Genomic DNA, 17,341 nt, shown 5'->3' with positions numbered 1-17,341 from the left:
ATTTTTTTCCAGACCTCATTTCCCCAAGGCTCCAGTTTGCTAACCCCACTCCCAAGCTCCTTCCCTTCCCAGTTTCCCTCACCTCTCCAAACTGATGTCTTCTTCCCACTCTCCACACCAAATTCCCACTTTCCTCATCAGAAGCTGTTTGTAGAAATGATGGGAGCAGGGAAAAGATGTTCTGCAAGGCAGTTGCAGAGGTGCTTTTCTTTCTATTACCTTGCTCTTCCCAGCACATTTAGGAGAGTTACTTGGCATAAATGCACTGCTCCAATGATTTGGACCTAGAGCAGATCAAAATGAGGCCACTGATGACAAAAAAACTGCAGCAGGTTCCGCTTCAAAAGAGGCAAAAATGAAAGCAGACAATCTAGATTTTGGGCCTGAGGTAACATGCATACACAGATGAGCCTACAACCATGTTTCTCCTGGAAATTCCCAAAACAAAGGCAGAACAAATGGGTCAGGATCACAGGAGTAATGCTTAACTTTAAATGCCCAGGCTGCTTCAAGCTGTAGTAAAACTTTTTGGAAGCATAAACAAAAACACATCAGGATAAATTTGCAGCAGCACATTCTGGTCCTGATGCTGTGGTTGCTACCTCCTCTGTCCCCAAAGAGACCAGCAGAATGCAAGAGCTGGATGCAGACTGAGCTGTACACCGGGTATGCCAGGGCTGCTCATCCTCCTCCCAGGAATCCAGATATCTGGGAGTTCCACTACAGAAGAAGATGAGGAAAAGGAAGTGAATGGGATACTGATGAGGGGACATAAGGAGTACCAGTCAGTCTTCCAGATTAATTCATTTTATATTACTGAACTGCAAATGTTCTTATTTCCCTGCCTGGCCCAGTTCTGCACTCCTTAGGGTAAGATAGCAAAACCATTAAGAAGCAAAACTGTATATGATAAAAAAGTACTATCATCTCCAGTGAATTAATGTATAATTAGACTAAATTATTAAAATTGCTGTACATCACCCACTGATAGGCTTCAACAAACTTGGTATACACAAGAGAAAGCAAAAAAAGGTAAAATTCTCTCTCCATTTCCCACTTGTGCTTACACTCCAGATGGTCAAATTTAAACTAGGATGAATATCATAGAAATAAACCCATAGAGAAATATTAGAGTTATAAAATTTAAAGCTGCTGTCTTTAAAAAAATTATTCTTTAAAACATAAATGGCTGCCATAAACAGAATGTTATCCAAAGCTGGTAATTAACCCAAGACTCCAATGTGCTTTTTTTATTTTCTATTTGCTGCACTCCTCACACATAATTAGAGAAATTCAAAAAGCAGTGAAAATGCATGCACAATCTCTTCTGTTCAAATACAGTGTTTAGTAAACTGACTGAACTGCTCACATATGTAAAACAGACAGAACTTTCTCCATTCATTATTAATAGCATATTTTCTTATTTGTAACCTTTTATTCATATCCTTAATGGTCGACATATACTCTTGGATTGTCTATAAAATATCCGAAAAACCATTTTTTACTCAAGTGCCAGTGTGAAGGTGAACTGAAATTTAATAGGACTACAATTTGCTGCTACTCAGAAAGCTCTTATATAAATGGTGTGTGAAAAGCAAGCATGATTTAAAAAGCATTTGCTAATATTTGCAATGCAAAAGATCTCAGATTCTTGCATATGAATACCTGGAAGCAGATTTGGAAACATTTAGGGGTTTTCATGAATGTCAGCAAATTGTTAACAGGTTTTTATTTTCCTGGAGACATTTCATGACTAGTCTTAGCTGTCAAATTTTATACTGCTTAAGTTCTACATCTACAAATAAACAAAAAAACATATTAAGCCAGTTTAAAAAAATCTTTGCACTTCCAAAGCTTCTTATATCTCAGGATCTCAAAAAAGTTTAAACAAACAATGTGCCTAATCCTAAGGTTTGGTTTAAATGAGGTCACTCAGCACCTTTAAGTAGACTCTTAGGATATTTTGCCAGAGTGAAAGATACATCATTTTATGTCAATAGGGTAAGCTCCAACCATTTGGAGGTTCTCCCAGTTTCAGACTGTAAATTCTTTAGGGCAGAGAATGACTTTGACCATATGCTTAGGTAGTAGTATATAGATTTTACTGGGAATTCTGGGCATAACTGAGATGCAGGTAGGCTGAAAAAGAAAGAGAATAAGAAGTACCAATGACACAATGCTCACCAAGGCAGGATTTGGTCTGATAAAAAATGGTAATTCTTATGTTCATATGACTTCCAAAATTCTACTCACGCACAAACTTTCAATTTATTTGTAGAGCTTATTGGGACTGTAGATTCAATCCATTTTCGTGTACCATTAACACTACTCCTTTTGGCACAGGACTATGTTGTGTACAACTCAGAAACACTTGGCTATGCCTTTCTCATTGCTGCTCCTGTGCTCTACAGAAATCTGTTTACCATGTTTTTCATAAAGGAACTCAGTTCATTCCTTGGTTCATAGATGTTTTGCAATACCTGTGTTTCTGCTGAACAGAATTTTCCAACTCTGAAATATTAAATCCAGGATAAGTAATGATGCCTGAGAGTTGACTGCTTATCAAATTCTAAGTTCCTGTAGTGAAAATATTGATCTAATGTGTAACTATGGATTCTTACACAAATCCTGATTCCCTTTCAGCAGCTTAGCATTGACTGTGATGACTACAGTCACCTGTGGCCCTCTCGTTGGAGAGAAGGTAAAAAGACATTTCTATTTTAAACCAGCAAAGAACAGATTTCAACAGGTCAAAGTCCTAAGAATTACTAGCTTTAGTGATTCTTTTGAGTTTGTTTGCATAATGCTGATTTGCAGTGCTGATGCCCACATGAACACAGTATGGTAAATAAATGTTCTTCTTTTGGATATGACTCCTTAAGCCCTTTCACACCCAGCCAGCAGAGTGGGAAATGCCAGGGAGTCTGGCTTCAGCCACTGGCTCAGGTATCAGGTTAAGCTTGAAAGGTCAAATTCTGGAAATCAACATTGCAGAACCTTGATATGTAAATATAAGCGAAAAGATTCATCTCACCTAACGTTCTAAGTCTTAAGTTAAACATCTACTGCAAGGTTCGTAGATTAAAGGTGCTTCTTCTATAATCATCAGAGACAGACATCTATACAGGCATCTTCACTGGGAGGATTTCTCACTTGAACACTGTTTACTGTAGAAGGACTTCAGAAAGCTAATATAGCAAGACATCCTTTTTCAGATGCAAAAATAAATTCTGCTCCAAGCATGGCAAGAGCTTTCTGGACTTTGCCAAAGATTAATCTCTTCAAACAGACATAGCTATTGAGATGTACTGGCGGAACAGCATTTTCAAATGTGAATATTTCTGAGCATTCCTGCTGTAGAGAGATTACATAAATGCTTCCTGAATTATATCTTATTTAGAAGTAAAGTGCATACCTTAGTTAATATTCCTAAAAAAAAAAAAAAAAAAAAGCCCAAAAAGCAGCGACATTTCACATAATTTTGAAGTTGGCAGGGTAGTGAAAAGGCTTGTGTGCGATAGGCACTAAAGTCTGTAAACCGTTATAATAGTACTGCTTTATCTAAATCATAGGGCCTAAAAGATCTAATAGATCAACACGTTCATCTGTCTGCCAGAGGACTGCCCATGTTCTGAAAAGTCACAACAATTCAAAGAAGAGCAAATAATAGAGATTAATGAGCAAAGAACAATGTAGTTATTGCAGTGGAGTTGGTTTCTGAAACAAAACAGAATTTAGCAGCTAAATAAAGTGGAAGCTATTAACTGCATCTTTATTACTATGCAAAGGCAAGTAGCAACTGTGTAATTTAACTAGGTCCATTATGCAATCTTTTTTCGAATTCTTTCCTGATCTGCTAAACTAATCTCTGTTTTTTAGGGGGTTTGAAAATGAATTAAATGGATTAAAAATGCAGCTGAAAGCCAGGATTATTTAAAGAATGGAGAACAATAGGAAAGCATGACAAGGAAAGATCAGCCATTTGACAATGAAGCAACATCCTGAGCCTGAAGCACAATACTATTGAGTAAGCATCTGAGAAAATGTTTTATTTCTTCACCCAGGATGCATTCTCTTTCCTCTTTCTCCTCCACTCCTAGCAGTGGACTTTGGCATGATGTTAACTTAGAGAAGTTTAACTTGGGTTTTCCTAGGTGGGACCAAGAACTCCATTTGTTATGTAGCTCTGTAATATGTCCTACATTTATGGTGTATACTGGATGTCCCAATTTCATCCCACTTAAATATAGGCAGCTACCCATGGGTTGTAGCATCCCTAAATGCCCTTTACAGTAGAGAGAACTCCAGCAGCTGACAATTCAAAGAGCCAAAATGCAGATTACTTTCTGGAGATCTCCGCTGATTCTAATGGAAACCTAAAATGGGTATAGTTAACACAGGTGGCTAAGTTAGGGGGGAGGATTCTCATCCAAGCTATGTTGGATGAGAATCCTCCCTACCAGAAGTGAGGGTTAAAAAGGTCTTTCTTTCTACAATGTTTGTTGTATGTGCTTCAAACACTGTTCCTACCACAGTTTTCCAGGCAGCATGAACAAGGGTATTTATCTGCTGTAATGCTGGCTTCCTCCCAATAATGTCTTGTTATGTAATTATCAGAAAATAAATCTTTGTCTATAGTCTATCCAGTAATCATGCTGCAATCATGCATGCCCTAGGATTTTTAATTTTCAAAGAGATCATGATGCCTTTTAGGATGTAAGGAATTTTCACCTTATTTTTTGGTCACATGGACAAAATCCTTGCAAGTCATAGGAGCAGTGCTGCACTATCAGTTAATTTAACAACATATTAACAACAAAAGTCAGGCACTTTTGAAGATTTGGAAAATATATTGAAAAGCTGTATAATTGAAACTAACACCTTTTCATTTAGGCATGTAAAACCAGTTTTACCTTTTTATCTAATTTCCTGTGCCTTTTACTAGTGATTCAGTTACAGCTCCTTTCCGTTAGGAATTGGCAGTTCAGTAGTTCAGTGGACCAAAAAGTAATGAAATATTTTTCAAGTCTTGTTGGAAAACCAATACAGTAGTGCTATTACTAATGAGGAACATACTCATACTACAACTGGACTTTTGTTCTGTCACAGTTATACAATCCTTACTGATTAACCAGAGATGCACATGCTCACCCAAAGATAAAATTGAGTCCTGTAGTGGGGCTGAATCTACTAAAAAGCACCAAATTTGTTCAAATTCACTTACAGGAATAATTTAGACTCACAGTTTTCAATCACGGTCTGCACAGAAGGTTGATTATATTTTCTTAATTGTGGACAACAGAATTAGAGATGGGTCTGGCTTAGAGCCCCAGGCAAAATGCATCTTCATTTTAGAGAAGTTCAAAACACAAACCGGGTCCCAAATAAATACTTTTTTCCCTCACAAAATCAGAGCATCCAAGTCTTATTTCTTCCTTCAGAAAAATCTGAGAAGGGGACAATTCTTTAGAACATATCAATTCTTATTTGCATAACTCAATTTAAATCTGATAGTGAACACAGTTATTAAATCTTCTGGACTGACATATTATTAAATGATCGTTTGATGATCACTGAACTTATTTGCAATCTTCCCTTAGTCTTGGGTATTTAAAATCTCTTGGGTTTTATTTGTTGTGTTTCAGGACACCTGACTTGACTGTGATGACAATTTCACCCACCAGGTAATAATAAATTGTGCTTTTGCAACAATTTTGTGGATGGTTTCCATTGTTTGTCTCTTAACTTCATCTTTATGTGCTTTTTTTTCATAGCCACTGTATTACTTAATTCCTGCAATTTTTATTGTTGTGGTTTTCTTTCTACTTTTTTTTTCCTCTTTTTTCCTCTACTTCATTCCTTTGCTGTTCTACATTTTTGCTTAGTCTAACATTTATTGTGGTTTATTTTTAGGGTACATATATATTTGGGGTGGAATTATAATCTGGACATTTATATACTGAGTTTATATTTTTGTTGGAAAAATATATAATTGACGACTGTTCTTACTCTTCTGAGAAATGCCAATAACAAATGGCAGGCTTCAGTGCAATGAATCCTCTACTGTTTTAACAAGACAAAACATTGAAAGCAGGCAAAGAGAGTACGACAGGATAATTTTTTACAGTTTATACTGGGGTCAGAAATATTGCAAATATTGGTGTTTGACTTTCAGAATTGTCATAATATTCTGAAATACCATTCAGATGTCAATAACATTTTGCAAAAAACATGGAAAAGATATACTGGAAATAATTCTGTTGAAAGGAAATAACACACTTGAAGCTGGAAATTCCTTTTTTTACTTCTAGGCAGATTTCTCTGTTTATTTAGATGTTAAAGAGATCTATTGCCTTTTAAAGTACAATACTAATACCTGTGTTAGTTTAACTGCCCTTTTCCCACACATGTATGTTTTTGCAGACTAACACCTACTGATACACTTTTCAAACCCTTAAATCCCCTCTGATTCTCAGAGTGCTCTTCTGCCTTCATTTCTGAATGATGGTCACAAAGCATGAAGCCTACTGGAATAAATACGGTTTCTGAATGCTAGTCCACAGGTTTCACTATTGTTTGAGCATGTGTGTAGATAAAGTCTGCTCACCCAAAAAAAAACCCCACACAGTTAAGGTTTCTCTCAAAATTAGTTATTATTTGAAAGACCAATTGTCTTTTGAAGTTAATATATATGGGTAGGATTCGAAAGAAGTGTTACAGAGTGAATGACTCAGGACAAGCATTGGCACATATTTACAGTGAGGTACGCACATGTATTGTGATACATGGCAACATCAACACACAGGCACACTGAGGTGACATTATTGGCATTGGCACGACTAGGAGAGTTTTTACTTTTGCCTTTACATTAATCCACACTGTTTATTTTGTCACAATTGGTAATTTCTGTTAGATTCAGAACATCTATTATGAATTAGTCATTGCAAAAAGAGACTACTGGGGAAGGGGGAGTTGGTTGAGTTTTGGAACTGGGTTGTTTGTGCATTTGTTTTCTTACAACTGGCAAAACTCCAACAGCTATTCTCCAGAAATTCCACAAGAAACATTCATATGGGCAGGAAATCTACTGGCAAGAAACGGCAGATGAAAGAGTTATGTACTGCTGAATGAGAGTTTTGCACCTGCACATTGCTTAAGTTGGAGCGTATGCTATTAATATTATAACAATAGCATAATCAGTAGGATGCATAGTCATCTACCAAGATTATTTCATTTTGAGACTTCATGGATACTTTTGGCATTAGTGCAAAACAGGGAGCTGAATCAACTTCAAATGTGCAGTAAATGGAACAGGGAAAAAAACCCCATGCTTAAACAATTCTTACCAAGACATCATGTTTAAAATTAGGACAAGAACTATATAACTGAGCCCAAAACAAACTGGATGTCCAAGGACACCAGTGGGATTACAGGCACAGTTGCCCAGTAAGTAAGGGTCAGAGAAGTACTGCTTCGGACTAATTCACTGGATTCTGTTTTATTTCTCCTTTATGGAGAAACATTTTTTTTTCCCCTCAGGGTCACTAAACTTAGACTAGAATAGAGCTGTTAAAAAAATTCCTATGGAGCACTTTTTGGGGTCAGGATTTGGTAATTCATAAAAATATTTCCAATGAATACCAAAACACATAAAAAAAGTTTCAAAACAAGTGTTGTCCCAGTTTTGAAACCTGGAAGGCCTGAGGTCTTTAGTTCAAAGGTAGACTACTTGGTGGGCCATCCTGCAATGATAGGCCATCAATCCTCCACCCTGACAGTCAAAAGGTTGAGCAATGGTCTGCCAGCCGGAGCCCTGCAGGCTTACAGAAAAACTCAGCTAAAATCCAACTGTCTCTTAAAGCTTTAGATTTCAGTCATCTGCCAAGATCTCTCTTGAAGTTTGCCAAACAGCTTTGCTTTTGAGACTGGTTCCATCAGCCTTTCCATGTAGACATGTGGAGTTTTTTCTAAATAAATCATTTCACTGCAAAGAAACCACTTTATCCAACTCAGTAGTCACCTAGATCATGCAAAATGGTGTGCCATCCCTGCATTTCTCCCTGGACCCATGATGCTGCTCCTGACTTCAGGCACAGAAAGGTCGTTCTGGACCTTGAAGATGTGCAATTCAGTCTTTCCATGCTGATCGACACCTCTCCCACGCAGAGTCCCCTCCTTACAGAGTTTCACCTCGAGCGGTTTCTAAGCAGCCATAAGGAGGTAATGCTCACTGCTTCCCCTGGTGAGAATGCTGAGACCTGGGCAAGATGTTTCATGGGGAATTTTGGCCCATTTCTACTGGCATCATCCTGGAACATCCTGAAGTAAGAGAAAACACAGTTGTGAGTTTTAGTAATTCTGTGTGTACAGAATTAATAAAATCAACTAAAACGGTAATAAAGAAATATGGAACCTATATTGCTATTTTTTGTGTAAGTATTATGATATATCTACCCAGAACATACAACAGCATTTGGAAGAGCCCTGTGGGGGAGTAGGAAATGCACTGCTGAAACTTGGCACTGCCATGGTACAAAAACTGTTGTCCAGCTACACTTGCTGCCCAGCCCAAGTTCTCCTACATGATAGACAGGCTTGCCTTCACTGAGAATCAAGGAAGCAACATACTTATCTGGAATTTTATCCACCAGAAGGCCAAAATACTGAGCATGACCTGTGAACTGAGAAGCAACAATGAACCAACATCCCTGGAAAACCACATGGTGGTCAAAGATTTTCTACTCGTATAGACAAAAATGGTTTAGGGGTCTGACCTGCATATTTATTTATTCATACATTTACTGAGAAAGATTTTTCACTAGTCTCCATACCAAATAAACCACTGCTCTCATCTGAATCAGATTTTTACTATAAAGACAGCTAAATCAACATCAGCATCAGTATGTGATCAGCAGTGTTTTCTGAAGTTTGTTTTCTCTCCTTTATTAGCTGCAAAATCCATTGAGTTGCAAGGAATACTCAGTGGGAAAAGCCATTTAAAATGGCATATTTGCATTGTCATGGGTTGTACTCAATGATCTTAAAGGTCTTTTCCAGCCTAGCTGGTTCTGTGATTCTGTTTATGATTTAATGTTGTTTGAACAACTAATCTATAAACTTTATCATTTTGATATTAGAAAGAAGAAATAAAATGTATATGAAACTTGTAAAGAATCACAGAGTTCTCTTCCAGATTGCTGACAGTCAGTAAATGCCTCAAAAATCTCTCCCACTTCTTTACATGTAGGTATTAAAATTCAGCAGTCCAGTGAACTGGACTATAAAATCAGCATATCTGGCCCAGAACAAGTACACTTTTTGCCTTGCAATAATGTTCTTTGCAGAATGTATTTGTGGGACAGCAGGTTGACACTGGGTGGTGAAAGGTATTCACCATTTTGTAAAACAAAGCAGCCATGGCTAATCTTTTTTGTTTCAGGATAATAAAAGGAAAGTCCCATTTTGCAACTATTAAAGAAAAAAGAAGTTAAAGTAGTACAGCTGTAAGCAGAAACACACTCGTTTAAAGGGCTCCATGCCTACTGTACATAATATAATACACTGGTATCCTTAGCATAGACAACAGCTTGTTTTCAATTTGGCTGCAGATAATGAAATTATCCCCCAAATTACCATAAAGTGGAACAAATAAACAAAAAAGCAAACTCTTTCTTTTTCTCTCTCTCTTTTTTTTTTTTTTTTTTTTTTTCCTCCAGCAGCGCTGGCTTTCAGCTATTTAGAATGAAAGCAAAGCTTCTGTTTTTCCAGAGCTCCAGTTTGACCTCAAGCAGATAAAGAACACGAAATGACAAACACGCAGCAAAGAGTTACTGTGTCCTTCCCCCCTGGCCTCTGTTTACATTAGGAAATGTACCCGGGGAGGAGGGAAGGGGAGGCAGGAGGGCTGCCTTTCAGCGCCGCGCTCGGCTGCGCTGGCTCCGGCTGGAGCTGGCCCCTGTTTCTGAGTAAGCTTACTCCACTCCAGATGTGCCGCGGCTCCAGCGTGGCTGCCATGTACAGTAAATCGGCATCTGAGGGCTCGTCAATCTGTGGGGTAGAGCAATTGCGGTCTCGCCAGGCCGCCCCACTGGCACAAACAGAAATTTGCGCCGCTGAACTGGAAAAGGAGGAGGAGGAGGAGGAGGAGGGAGAGGAGGGAAAGGGGCGACAGGGAGGCAAATAACGGGAGAGCACTGTGTGAAAGTTGAGGGCCTGGAAGGTGTCTGCTCCCGCGAGGAGAAAGGGAAGAAATAAACACTAACAGTCAACTGAGGAAATGTTCTTAATGCATTTGTAAATTTACTTGTAAATGTTTTACACTTAGAGAGAAAGGGAATGCTGCGTATCATTTGGCAGTGTTGGCTGTCTATAGGTCCCTGTGGATATACTGCTTTAGTACGCGTTGTAACCAGGGCAAGAGAAACATAAAATAGCTGGGAAAACACAGCCAATTAGTCATTACACATAGATTGTAAAAACGAGAGAGAGAGAGGAAGAGACAGAGAAATAAATGCCCCCAGCAAATTGAGTCCCTCTTGTTTATGTCCCTGCAACATGAGCATGAAAACCAGAGGCAGCGATGCCTTCTAATCAAAGTGCAACTTGCAAACCAGTCAGTGCTCCCATTCAAAATCCTCCCGGATTTCCTGACGCTCACAAGATTTACCTATTTGCTGTCATTGTAAAAAACAAATTGTTTCACTAATCAGGCAGTTTGCTTTGGACACAACCCCAGCTGTACGAACTCCAAGTTGGACGTTCATTTCTGATCTCCTGCCGCCTACGCAGCCATTGCTAACTCAGTTTTAATAGGATGAGAAAACGATCTTTGCTTTTATAGTGGGTTCAAATGAGCTACTCAGCTTCAGGCTGACTATAGCTGTGTTTTCCTAATCACCATTTTTTTACAGCAATTCTGAGGATGAAAATGCCTGCTCCCCCTCCTTTCTCTTCCGACAGCGCCAAGTCTAAGAATGTAAATAAGTGTTAAATTGAAACACAGAACAAAAATGGGTCAGATTTAGTGTAATTGAGTCATAGTTAAATTTAGGCTGCTTTTATTTGCAAATGTGTACTTTAGCAGCAGTTCCATACAGCATCTCTGGATAGAATGAGATGCCTCATTTATTTATTATTTTTACTGTGGTTGTGCCTGAAATTCTCAGTGAAGGCTCTCAGCTCCATTGTGCTCTAAAAGATGAGCTATGCATTTTTAAAACTCTCCTTTGCCAGAGAAGCTATCCTCAGAGTACCATCTGCATTAAATAGCAGCACCTTAAAAGAGAAGAAATATTGTCAGCTGTTCCAAATTTTCAAAATTGTGAATCAAAGCTGAAAAATCCCAAGGCTGCAGGAGAAAAAGTCATAAGATTTTCAAAGAGTTCATCCTTTCTTTTCTCCTAATTTGTGAGTTTTCAAACCCTCACAACACGCTGGTTATTGAAGTTTCTTTTTTAAAAGGGATGTTCAAATTCTCACAGTATCCTTTGACTTAAGGAATGAAGGCTTAAAATCACTAGATTTGAAACAAAACTTTAAGACTTGGCAATACAACATACAGTTCTCTATGGGACTTGATTTTCCTTAGCACTCCATTGACTGGATGGGATAGTGAGGTCTCTTCCCTTTACCTCCTGTAAGGTATAAAGGAGTTTGATTCTGACCATGAAGAATATATGTAATCATGTGCAAATAAACAATTAAATATGACTGTTCCTATGCATAACTTTCATACTGGGTTTTCATCACTGGAGGCACTGCAATCATTCTCTGAGATGCAGGGCAATAGAGAAGCTCAACAAGACCCTATCAAGCAAGCAAGCAGGAATACATCTGCAACTGAGGACAAGTCCTTGTACAAAGTATGTGTGTCACATTATTAGCTGCTCTGTGAGGACCAGAAGGAGGACACTGCATCTCAGGCTCCAGCCTGTGCTCCAGCCAGCCCCCAAAGACAGTTCATAATTGCTTTATGCCTTGCACCGTCATTTATGTCAGGACAAAATGGACACTTAAAAAGTGTCATCGAATTTGGGAAGGCAAGATTAGGATCAAAATTACCTCAAAACCTGTCTCTTTTTAGGCTGGCCAAAGCACTGGTAAATTTACAAGTGGGACTTCCCTCGTACAGGCAGAAATACGAACTGGGTGATTGAACAGGTGTTTTCAACGGCCACAATTTCCATGCAGAAAGGCAACACAGACGGGTCTCATTAGACAGTAGCTGAATTTAGCAAGGAATGTGACTTTTCCCACCCCCTGTTGAATGGGAAAGGCCCAGGGGAAAAGTGATACTTAGAGGACACGAAGAGCAACACAGTTCTTAGCTCATCCACCACAATAATGGCACTAATTTGTGAATAAGTGAGCGTAAAGCTGATAATAGTTGTCTGTAAAGAATCGTGTATGATGGTAAGATGATACCAGAGAACTCTAAGTGACCATGGAGGAATGTATCTAGAAGCCAGGATACAAAATGAGTGCAGCATGAAGAGGGTGTTGAAATTGAATGGGTGAGAGAGATAGGAACAGCAGAGCAAATAATACATTCCCTCTTCAGAGAAGTCCCTCTCAGTATTGTGCTCCCAACTCACTACCACACTGTTTTTCCACATTAGTTTGAGCCGTGTTTTCACCATGTAAAATCAATCCCAATTACGTGTGTATTATAAATGTAGATTCTTAAGCTCAGGTTTGGTAGTCAGAAAGGCAAATTCCCTGACAAAAGTTTAAAAAGAACAAAATTAACTAATTATCTTACTAAAATATGATTATATCTTCTTTCTTTAATGGCTCAATTACTACAAAGTGCACTTTTTCAAGATAGAAGGTACTAATGAGTCAGGAAAAAATGCTTGAAAAATGAATCATGGTTTGTATTTCCAACAAAAACTGCATTTTATTCATGCATTAGGATCCTGGATCTACTATTTTCTTTGGGTTTTCTTCTATACACATTCCAGTGCACCTGACAACTGAAGGCAGAACAGTACTGTCCAGCCATTGTGTGGGCAGATGTTGTGTAAATTTCCACAAGAGATTCTGCCAAGCCTTCCTCTTACACAGACCTCTGACACCTGCATTATTTGGAAGGATTAGTTTCTGTATCATTTCCCCGAGAGACTGAGGCAAGAAGAGCAACCGAGAACCTGGCTGCAGAGCAATCGCTCAGAGTAGATACAAATGCAATTATCCTTCCCTATTTAAGGAAAATGTAGCAGCCCTAGGTCCCCAGGAAGACAGTAGTGGTTCACCTCATGCATCTCTTAAAAAAGTGGAGATTAACAAAAAGTCTGTTAAGTATCCTGTTTATAATTAATTTCAAAGTACAATAAAATTTAAATAGACTGCAAGAATAGGCTGTGTTGTAATTGCAAGTGAATATAACACAAACTGCAAATTTGGCATTTCTGCTGATAAAAAACGTATATCAGTAATTCCACTGGGTATATATATACTATATGTTTAACATCTCAGTAGCATACTCTTTATGATGCCTTTGACACCTGCAGAGAAATCACATCAAATCTGTAGCAGCAGTATTACGTAATGCACCAGATTTCAATGTTCAAAACATCCTGTTCTTTACATAGCCTCCTGTCTTACACAAAAGCAGTTAAAAATAATATAGCTTGTTCAAGAGCCAGATTTAAAAGCTTATGTTCATAGACTTTTAAGGCTCATCTTGCAAGGCAGTTTTGTTATACCTGTGAGCTGGGCAAGGAGGCAGAAGAAGGCACAGAGAGAGGAAAGATTTGTGAATTGATTGTTTCAGGCTTTTTTGGGGGGGAAAAAAGCAACTTCAATCACTCTGCATTTATGGAAATTCATTTACTATTCTGAAAAGTGATATGAAAAAGAAGTGAAACTTGTAAGAAATTAGTAACAGAATAAGTCTCCCGTAGCTGGACTGGAGATTGATTAAAGTCATGGGATACTTATATTTGTAGTTTGAAATCTGGAGGTTTGGATCAGCTAATTAGAAAGATAGATACCATTTGCAAAACTTGGATGTTGATCCCGAAGCAGATTTTGAGTTCATCAATCGTTTGGAATGTTTAAAGGAGAGGAAGCTTGGCTCTGCTCTTGAATTTCACACTAGAAGGCTCTAGCTGCCTTCAGTGATGAAAGGAAAAATGAATAGGAGAAGAAAGGAAAAAAAGGAAAGAATGGCTCTATGTAGGCTTCTACAGCCTTGCTATGTAACATGTACTTTGTAATACCCTCAGAGCTGCTGTTACAGAACTGTGCGAGTAATCAGCCACTCCTCACTGGCATCTTGGGTTCCTGATGTTGAGAGGGATGTGAGCAGAACAATGCAATTCACCAGAGCCTTTATGGTCCTTTCACACTCATGAGTCCTAAGACCAATCTTTTTGCAATCAAAACACAAAGCTATAATTGATTGCTTTATTCTTGTTTTCACAAGCTGTTGAGAGCTGTGCTGTTCTCCAGTCTGTTTATGAAACACTCATTTACACTGGAAAGCAGTGTATTGATAGTATGTTGAACTGGGAATAAAGGGACCTGGCTCAGCAAATCAGTGAAGTCTGCTACCAACTCCTGGCCTTTGAAGCACTTCTTATGCACAGATTGTATTTACAATTACCAAGTCTAAAAACTGTAAAGACATTAATTCTTGCTTAATAAGGTGCTTTGAGATCATAGATGAAAAGCACCAGGAAAAAAATAACAGTAATTTGTACCAAAAATAACCAGTGCCGCAGAATGAAGCACCAGGTCACAGACAAGCTGAATTTCATACATCCATTGAAGGGTCTTCCGTTTATACCAGATGAGATTTGAGCCCAGTGATTTTGTCCAAATACCTACATACAGTCTATTTGTAATGTATCCCTCATAAAGCTCTTCCTCTTACTTCCTGTGAATAGGAATATTGCAAAACTGCACAGAGGAAGTGGAAGTTTAAAAGCTTTGCAGATACCAGATGGAAAATGTGATAAGAAACTGAAAAACAAACATTTTGTTTTCATATACATTAATTACACTTCAGAAAAGTTAACTTCCACTCATATCTTTCCCTCAATTTTTTTTCCCATAACTTTTCATTCTTGTACTAACACTTGTACACTGCAAGGGCTTCTACCAATAAAAATAATAAGAGTCTGGTATATGTTTTATTTTCAAAGGCAGCAAAAAGTCTTCTTTTATGTAGAGGAAATAAGCCAGAATCAATAGAGATATAACCTGTTGGCTTTATTAAATCACTGCAACAAGACTTCTCATTTGACTTCTACCAAAGTGCAGTCTCCTTTACTGAGACTCTCTGGGTGATGTTTACCAAGGTTTTTTTTCTGCAGGAAATAGTGGACAAACTCCAGATCTCTGAAAGAATGACAAATAGTATGAAATACAGAGTCTCCCACAAGAATGCCAGCGACTTCAACTCTTATGGACCTGGGAAAGACCAAACAAAATTTACACATGGCCCAAACCCAGACTGGGGTCTGGCACTTGAATCATCCTGGAGTATTTTCAATCCATCTCACTCTATCCTAGGATCTGCTTCCTTTTTTTAAAGCTGCTTAAGCTCAAAATATCTTACTTATATTGTTTTATCAGCTGATTTTGAAACTATTGGCATCCACCAGCACATCTGAAAACCAGAATACTTATTTTGCATTGCAAATGTGAAATAAAAATTTAACATTTTACGTGTACAACATCAAATCATCCTATATCATTTGTGGTTTGCATTTACTGGCCATTAAGGATCAGTGTTGCCCTGTAACGCCTTGCTGATGAACACATTCCTCGGAATGCCTGATTTGTGAGAGATTTACATTGGGCAAACATTATCTACAGAGAGCACTTGATTCTCTGTAAATAAATTAGATATGCCTTTTCAGGCACATGTCTGTTGGAGGCTGACAGAACAGGGCTTTCTTTTTTACCTGAAACAGAGATTCCAAAACCACATCACCTCTGAGAAGCCACAGGGTGGCTTGGAAATGGAATGGTCCTGCAAGGGCAGCCTCCTGTATAATTGAAATGCAATTTAAGGGGTCTTCAGAGGAATTTCTCCAACTCTGGAGGAGGCCGATGAGCAATCCAATAAAGACAGCAGAAGGAAGCTCCCTTTGAAAGATAGAGGAAACTTTTTTTCTTTGAAGATCATTCTCAGGGGCTGTCTGCTGATACAGTACAGACTTATCTCCTGAGGTCCAGACAAGTCTGTGTTACTGATTATACCAATATACCTCATGTGGTCCTCACTGCCTTTATCTAAGAATGAGAAAAGTCAAGGAGAGCAAGTGACAAACTAAACAGAACCATGCTTAACACAGAGGTTTATCATTAAAAGTGTTCTATGAGAAATCTCCCTGCATATATATGAAGTTTATGAATTTTACTAGTTCATTGGTCTCTGGAAACCACAAGGCTGTCAACAAAAACAAAATGTGTCTATAAACCTACAAACCTGATGGATACGTGTACAAGCAGATAATTGTATTTGCAATAATTCATTGTGTGTGCAAAATGAGCATCTGTACCTAAAGGTATACACGACTCCATGATGTTCAACAAAGGCAAATTCTAAGTCCTGCCTCTGGGACAGTCTAGAGGCCAACTGACTGGAAAGCAGCTTTGCAAAAAACGGACCCAGGGCTCTTGGAGGAAAAACTGAACATGAATCAGCAGTACATCTTTGCAGCATTAAAAACCAGCCTCATACTGGGCTGTTTTATTAAGAAAATAACCACCAAGTCAAGGAAGTGATTATTCCCCTCTATTCAGCACTTGTGAGACCACATCTGGAGTACTGCATCCAATTTTGGGACACTGACAAACTGGAGTAAGTAAAGCTGAGGGCCACCAAGGTGGACCAAGGGCTGGAGTACGTGACTTGAGAGGACAGCTGAGCAAGCTGAGTTAATTTGGCCGGGAAAAGGAAGAGCTGAAGGAGAGGGTCTCAACACCAGCGTCACAACTTAAATTTTTCAACAAGCTTATATTAGTACACAAAACTTCCTGTAACCGTGGCTAGCCTATCTTCCATCTCGCATCAGAAACAAAGTGCATTCTCTGCGAGTATACAATTTGTGGGACAAAGTGACCCACTGCTGGGGCAGAGTCAGACTAAAGAAGACCTGGAGTCGGGCCAACCAGAATGCCTCAAGCAAGCTAGAGCAATGCAATAAAATAACCAAATCCATCCAAACTACAGTAAAAGTTCCCGTGACTCAACCACCTCCGTAGCCTGTCAGCTGTACCTCCCACCTCCACAGCCCAAACGGCAGGGCCCAAGCTGACGATACTTCAATTCAAACATTGTGGTTATACTGGCCCCCTCCAAGCCCAAGGCCCAAATCCATGAATC

General features: G+C 38.7%; 1 long non-coding RNA gene across 1 annotated transcript in view; it reads right to left on the bottom strand.

The window, feature by feature from the left end:
* Nucleotides 1-6,292: 6,292 nt before the first annotated feature.
* Nucleotides 6,293-17,341, bottom strand: part of LOC115493878 (uncharacterized) — a 57,274-nt gene continuing 46,225 nt past the window's right edge. Inside the window, exon 6 of the long non-coding RNA XR_012054127.1 lies at nucleotides 6,293-8,319. This is a non-coding gene — a long non-coding RNA (uncharacterized lncRNA). The remainder of the gene's footprint in view (nucleotides 8,320-17,341) is intronic.

Source organism: Taeniopygia guttata, chromosome 2 (assembly GCF_048771995.1).
Source record: "Taeniopygia guttata chromosome 2, bTaeGut7.mat, whole genome shotgun sequence".
In the NCBI taxonomy this organism is placed as follows: Eukaryota; Metazoa; Chordata; class Aves; order Passeriformes; family Estrildidae; genus Taeniopygia; species Taeniopygia guttata.
The sequence above is the reverse complement of the archived record's forward strand: the minus strand, read 5'-3'. Positions and strand labels throughout refer to the sequence as shown.